Source organism: Thalia democratica, chromosome 3, assembly GCF_965202585.1.
Source record: "Thalia democratica chromosome 3, ktThaDemo2.hap1.1, whole genome shotgun sequence".
Taxonomy (NCBI): Eukaryota; Metazoa; Chordata; class Thaliacea; order Salpida; family Salpidae; genus Thalia; species Thalia democratica.
Window position 1 is genome coordinate 85,468,821 of NC_139167.1, and position 8,516 is coordinate 85,477,336.

Sequence of the window (8,516 nt, forward strand, 5' to 3'; positions counted from 1 at the left end):
TTTTAGTTTTGACTTTTTTTATTATCACTGTTACTTTTAACCCTGCCCTCAGTCGGTAACAAATATTTTTAAATTTTAATATTTATGTTTTCATTTCTTAATTTATTTTTAAATTTTCTTTTTTACTATCACTGTTACTCCTAACGTTTACCTTTGGTCAATAACTATTTTCTTATTTAAGTTTACTATTGTACATAATTGACCCTTGGTGAAAAATCGTCTTCTTGCAATTTTATTCCCTCGTGCAATTTTGTAATATTAAGTTTTAAATTGAATGTATAAAAGACTATGTTCTAAATTAAATATAGCACTATCAAAAGTAATATTTTTATATTTCTACAAATAATCCAAATTTATTAAACGTTTATAATGTTTATCACTTCAAAAACAATACAAATCATAATTGTTTTAATGCAAACATTAATTTTTATTTGGTCAGAGTTGGTTTAATAACATTGATTTAAGCTTGAAACAAAATCTATATTCAGACATTAATAACTATTTGATAAATTTATACTTTGAAAAGTTAAAATTAGAAAGCTTATACAAAAAAAAAGTTTAAGTTAATTTTGAAGTAATTAGATGTCTTACAGAACTTTATATATAAGTTTTGTGCTTATAGCTTTCACCTTCTACATTTTCACAGTGCTTAAAAGAAATTTAAAAAACAAAGCTAAATTTATGTTCAAAGACTTGGCACTTAAATATAGTTATTAGATTTTCAAACTTTATATGTTTTATTCATTTAAGATTCAGAATCTTAAAAGTTTTTTACTTTAAGTTTGCCACTTTTTTGTTAACAAATTTAGTAATTTGTCTTAAAAATTTGAAACAACGCTTTATTTAAATTAATTAGTTTTCTAAGTTTTGTTAAAATAAAGTTTATTTAAATGCAAAAGAATAGATAATGTTTAAAAAAAATACATTTTTGCAATTAAATTATTCTAAGTAGTTTTAATTTTAATGTTAAGTAAACTTCTAATAAAACTTTGTAATAGTATTAAATTGGTGCGCATTACTTTTTATACATGCTTTAGTTTGCATAATTTTAAGTGATAATGCTTTAGCATTTTAGTATTTATAATTGAGTCGAATGGGCAACAAGCTTTAAATCTGACAATAAAACTTAAATTAAACAGTGTGTTTTTCTCATTCGGTTTAAGTTTTCATAAAAAAAAAATTATTCTAGTTGTATAACACAATAATTTACATTCCTTATGATTAAAAAGGTTTTTTTAATGATATAAAAACTTTATAAAATTTTTTTTTTTGATACATAATCTAATAGTAAGTCAACATTTACATCATTTATAAACAAAAAATTTTTTATTTATTTGCTGACTTAAAAATTTCTAATAGATTTTAATACAAAAAAAAGTAAATATTTATTGTCACAAGTATACCATATGTATTTAAAATTCAAGCTGAATGACGAGCTTGTTTAACAAAATAAAAATTATAATTTAATATATCATTTAACTTGTTACCGTCTTGTTGTTGTCTAATTCTAAATTGCTAGCTACTAAGTAGTAGTAGCTTACAAAAAGTTTTTTTCCAACATTTACTGGAAATACAATAGATTTTTGCAGCATATCTATATTTAAAACGAAAACTAGAGTTTGTGGTTAAGGCTAATTACGTCATTTGAAGTGAAAAAACTTGATTTTTTCAAAAATGCGACAAAAATTTAAAACATGCGCGCATGTTATAATCTATTTTTAGCGGTATCTATTTAAAAGTATTGTCTTTTTAAATTTATGAAGTTATATACTTTTATACTTTTTTTGCATGACGATTTCAGTAGAAATTAACAAAATAGTTTATAACTAATTATGGATATATAGAATATAACAAAAAGTTTATCGATAAATTAATGAGATGTGAAAAACTCATCATAAACTAATTTTTACAGATGAAAATAAATAGTTTTTTTACTTTGCTAAGAAAAAATTAACATTGCTCTGATGAAACAATTGATTTTTTAGTCAACGTCTGAGGTTATAATTAACGAAGTATATAAATATTTAAAAGTTTAGATTAAAGTTTAGCTAACACATTTATATATATTTTTAATGATTCTAAATATTTATAAATAATATTAAATAAAAAACTGTTCTTATTTAGTTTAAAACGGCTTGTGATTTAAAAAAAAGTATATATATATACTTTTTAAACTACAACCTAGACTTGAAGTTAAAATTTGGACTTATTAATAAATTTAAACAAAAATGCTACATAAAGACACCATGATGCTGTTCATCGTGATGCGTTTTAAACTGAATTGCTTTTTAAATAAAGCCTTCAAATTACTTCTAGTTTTAATGTAGGTTTGAAGTCCGTCAAACTATATTCTTGTTATGTATTTTATTACTTTGTTTAAAGAATGAGTAAAAAATAAATAGTTTGTGTCTTTTAAATCGCTAAATATAATGTTTTTTAATGAGAAAAATAAGATAAAGTTAACAAATATTTAGATTTACATTAAAAAACTAATTACCGTTATAAAAATATATAGTTGTTAATTTATAAATTAAAACTTTAAAAAAGATTGATTAATAATTAAGCTTTAGTATATCTATTAAACAATAACATTTTAGTATTTAATTTATAATTTAGCTTGATTTAATTTTAAACAACATCATTCTGAGTCTTTTTCCATCAAAATTTAATAAATGTGAAAAGTTTATAACCGACTCTTGGTAAAGTTTAAAAAAGCCACAAATCAAAACAGTAATAGTTTTAGTTTTAAGCCTAGACTTATATACACACTATACATATTTTTGTCTCAATTTCGAAAATTTATAAATTGTTGTTACTTTGAATCATATCAAATACATAAATGAAATATATTTTATTCTTACAGTTTGTGGGAATGCAACTTACAGTTTGTGGGAATACTTTTATGATGTCTTTAAAAGCTAAAGACATAAAATTTTATTTTTGCAATAATTTTTAAATAAGCTCAACTTTAATTTCTTTTTTTTTTCAAAATTATGTTTATTAAAGTTAAATGTTTCTAACATTAGTTATTTTAAAAACGACAATTATTATTTATTTAAAATTTAAAGATAAATGTTGCATAATTTAGAATCAAACGAAAATAAACTTAAATTTAAAATTTTTTTGATCAACAGTAAGCTTATTGAACTAACTAATTTTTGTTATTTGATTTTAAATTATCAACTAATAATTTTATAAGTCATAAACTTTTTTAAAATTAAATAGCTATTAGCTTTAATTTTTTTTTACATGACGTAAGGCAAATTTTGAAGTTTTTAAACATGTATATGTTCAATTGTTTCTTAGTTTCGTTACAATGACCATATAAATAACTATTTACTAATTTATTTCTAAAATTAAATCTTTATTAGAAAAAGAAACTCTTTTAACTTTAAAAAACTTGCAACGCATAATTTTTAACTTGTTGCGTTTTATATTTTAAATCAAAATGTGTAATGAAAGCTCCATTAATGTGCGACTTCTTATACTGTGCTCATTCAGTGAAGTGTCAGTTAAAAAAACAGTTTAATCAAAATACATACATGTATTTTGATTATAGTATTTCAAAACAGCAAGTTAAACATAATTTTATGAAAGTTTTTATAGTTATTTGACAAAATTAATTGTCGACTTCAACTTATTTAGTTTGTACTTCTGAAAAAGACGAAAACCGTAAAAACTTTATTAATAAACATTTATCATAAATTGATAGCAAGCTATATTGTTAAAACACTTATTGAATCAGATGAAAACTTATTTACTTATTTCAAATAATATACTATAATCATTAGAAACTGTAAACAGTAATAACAAGCCAAAAGTTTAATTATAAAAACGATAATTAATTATATTTTTAACAATCAGATAAATTTAGAACATAATTATAACTTTCATTTTTATTTGTTTTTAACATTTTAAACGCATTTTAGTCTTCTATTCATAAATTTACTAACTTGACAGCAGTATATCTGTTACAATCAAAAATTAATGAAAATTTTAATATTATTTTCAAATGTATGGATCCTTAAATCTTACAGTTTGCTCGAATAAGCTTATGACTAGAAAAAAACTGAAATGAATTATTCTTTAAAATTTCACAAGAGTAAGTAAATTACTTAAGTAGTTGTATAATACATAAAATAGTAAAACCCTACTTTAAATTTCTATTTTAAAAAGTGCATGATATTTCTCGTACTACTTTTTTGTTAAAGTCTAATTATAAATTAAATTAAACTAAAAACTTTTATAATCTTAATTCCAATTTAAAAAAAATATTCATACTATGAAGAAACTGAAAAGAAACCTAAAGCTAAACTTTTTATAAATATAATAGAGTATAGTAAGCTAAATTAGGTGTTTGTATTGTACATCTGCTATTATTTTATTTTTAAACTTCCTTAATACAAAATACTTCTATCAATATAAGTATTAGTTTTATTCTTTTACTACTAAAATATTTTTGATACTAAAATGATTATAGTTTATGTTAGTTTTCATTCTTTTAATGTTAATTTTACTTTTGATATTAGTTTGCTATTTTAATTTATTAAAAGTTTGTTGAAATATGTTTTGTTTAATAGAAGACTTTATTTGTTGCTAAGTAGATTATCAAATATTTTCTCAAATTATAATATTACATACTTGTATAGAAATTAAGAGTTAGATTTGTTCTATTTTTCTACTATTAACTACTAAAAGATTTTTAAAAGTAAAACTAGTCTAAATTAACTATACTGAACTATATGATCTAAATATATATTATGTACGATTTATATTTATATTAAAAATTATTTAATAAAGTTTTAAATTCGTAAAATTCAAGTTTGAAAGTTTTTCTCTATGCATTTTTGTTAACTAAACTTATTATATTTCAAAACTTATTAAGTTTTATTTAATTTAGTTTATTTTATTATTAGATTATATTTTTTTTTATATAACAATTTAAAGGTTGTGCATAAGAAAGTATTACCATCCTAATAAGTAAAGGACCGTTAAACGTTGAAAAATTGTTTAATTTAGTAATAAACGCATATACTAGATATAGTTTTATAGAATTTGTTATTTATGTTTTTAAGGAATTAAAAAAATATTAAACACTTTTTAGGCTCATTTTTTTTGTACAAAATTACTTTATTCTATTAGAACAATTTTAAAGATTTTAATAAAATGAAAATTTGAGTATTTTACAATAAACTTCTTAAGTTTTTTTAAATATATATAAGTTTTTATAAAAAAATCATTCACTAAGTTTAGTGAATTACAAACTAGCCTTCATTTGAAATTTAATTAACTTTAATTTATTCGAATAAAATACAGAATCAGAATTTGTTTTTTCTTTCTACAAGTTGAATGACGTCATTCAAGTACAACTATTTGAAAAAATAATTATCAATTAAATGTTGTTAATAATTGTCAATTTAAATACTGTTATGTATTTTTTGTCTGATTAAACTCGACTAATTCTAGCAGTATTTTAAGTAAGAACATTTTTTCCTAAACAGGCTTTAGTTTAAATTTTATCAGAGTAGAAGTTTTCTATGTAATTTTGAAACCTAAGAAACATTAAAAGATTCAAAATATATTTATAATAAAATAAAGTAAGATAAAAAAAAGTATAAATGGAAATGAGATAAAAAAAATGCTTCTTAAATTAAGTTTTGTGATAAGTTTTTTGTCAAGTTCGAAATATATCGATAGTAATGTAAATATATTACAAAAAAAAAATTTATTAGCGTGTAAGAGAAAACTATATGATAGACTCTGACGTAAATTTAAAACAAATATTTTATTTGTAAACTTGCTGAGTGAATCAATTCGTACAATATAATCATACATATCGCTTGAGACAAATTAAAGTTTATTTTCCGACTTATAAATATAGTATTTATAGATCAATTTTTTTTAACGTTACCATCAATTATCTTATTTATGATTTTATAAGTTTGTGTCAAAAAATAATTGTGTAAAATATAGTTTTTCTTTAACTCTTAGTTTTATTTTTTATGTAAAACAAACACTGTAAAGTTTTGCACATGTTATTTTTATATTTTTGTGTTTATTTTATAAAGATTTTGGCATTTTCTTCTTATGTCATAAAGTAAACTTATTAGACAATACTTATTAAGCAAATAAAACTTTACTTACAATTTTTTTTAGAACTGTACTTGGAAACTCAAAGTGACGTCACAATGAAAAAAGTACAAGTTTTAAGTTTTATGTCAAATGTAAAAAAAAAAATACTTTTTTTAATAAATTCTTATTTTTTTCATGTCTAATAGAAAAGTCATGTTTCTGGAAATTCTATGTTTTGTATCTCATTTTAAAATTGAGCACATGCAAATTATTTTTTTTTTAAATAAGGTAGTTTTTAAGATTTTCCTGTAGTCAAGCAAAATGAATTTTTAATTCGATTTGTTTTGTTATAAAATTTGTACTGTGAATTTAGTTTTGAAGTTATCAACCTTAAACAACACTTTAAAAGTCTTAGAATCACTTGTTTTAAAGTAGAATGTCTTAAAACACTTGAATACATTTTTAGGCTTCTTTGAAGCCGCTAAATTAAAGAAGCAATTATTTTGCAATTTTAAAATGTACAAAGAGATCAGCCAAATAAATAACGTAAAATTAAATTTAAAATGTTTTAAAATCGTTGAGATAAATGTTAATATTAGAGTTGTGTATATAATAAAATGAGATTAATACATTAAGAACTATTAAATAAATTTATATATAAAGAAATTAAATTAGTCAATAAATTTACAACTTAAAATAGATAAGTTTGAGTTAAATATTAAATTTCTAGTTTTTGATGTGGACTTATTTATAAAAAAGCAAATACTTTATTTTTAATTTTTTAGATTATTTTATTTTATAAGTTTTTACAGCTATTACAAAATTTCTAATGAAATAGATCTAAGGTAAACTTTCGTTTTTAAAATTATATATATCTCTATATCTCTAGATAATTTCTTTAGTTTGAATGTTTAATGTAAAAATGTAAATAATTGAAACAAAAATTACTTTTTTATTGTATGCTAAGTAGTTTATATATTTCTATTTTGTTAGAAAATTATTATATGTTTAAATCTTTAAGTGAACAGTTACATCATGGTAAATGAGTCTTTAAAGTTGTTATTTAACAAGTACAATTCCAAACTTTCTTTATGATAAACATGATATAATGATATCTTTAATGTTTAAAAGTTATAAATAAAGCAAAAGTTTAATATTAAAATTATTTTTACTAATATTTATTACAACTTAACTGTACAATGTTTCATAGTTTTGTGAAAATTTGCTAATTTTAAATTTAAAAAACATTGTTAAAATTTTAAATTTTTATACATCTTGAAAATCAATGAAGAATAAGCAGTTTTTTCTAACTTAAAGACACATACGTTTTATGTTCTAAATTTTAATGAAAAAATTTCATTTTTGTAATTAATAGAATAAATATTTTTTAAGTTTAACAAAATTTAAACATTATCAAGTATGCACAAAAAATTTTATAGTTACGTCATTAATTAAAGGTTACAAATTCATAATTCAAAATTTTACTCTATATCAAGCGCTGTTTATCGACCATTATTAATTTTGTATAGTGTTTAATTGTAGGCTTCTGTAACGAAGCTAAATTTAAATTTATCAGTTGATCGAAAATATTCAGGTATTTATACAAATTAAAAAACAGAAATTTTTTTTCCAAAGTTTAAAGAAAGATTCGAAATTCCAAGTTAAATTATAAAGTTAATAATTTATAAATATATATAATAAAATGTTTATATTTTTATTGAATTAGTTTACTTTTCTTGACTTGATACAGTTTGTTGCCGTAGCTAATATAAATTATTAGATTTATTTGTTAATTTGAATATAGCATTAAAGTTTATGACTTTGAACGAAAACTTTATTTAATTCGTCTTTTTAATGGCAGTAAAAAAGTTCATAAGTATTAAAAAGCAGTGAAACTTTTAAAAATAAATAAACAACAAGTAGATTTTAGAGCTACTATCAATTTTACATTAAGTACAATTTTGATCATTTTCTAGCTAATGGTTCGCTACAAGTAAATTAATGTAGTCGGTAATTTATCTATTAAACTGTGTCTATTGTGAAAAACAGGTGAACATAAATTAATTTTATTATTCTTAAACAATCTTTAGTGAAGTTTAGTAAAGTTTTAAGATAAATAACAAAAAATTTAATTGAAGTCATTAATTTTTTTTTCAGTCATAAGACAAAAATTTTAAACAATTTCTTACTCATTACATCTCTTTCTTTGAATTTATTTACTTTAAATGAAAGTTATACTTTAATGTCAAAACTTTGTCTAGTTTTGAAATTTAGCTTTGAAATAATATTTGATAAGCGAAAAATACCTATGTTTAAAATGAATTAACTCATTATTTAATTAAATGTGCCAAATCAGTACTAATTTAATTTAAAAAGACAAAACACCGAATAAAGATGTTGGTGACATCATTAAACTCTCTCCAACAAAAATTGTTATTCTAATA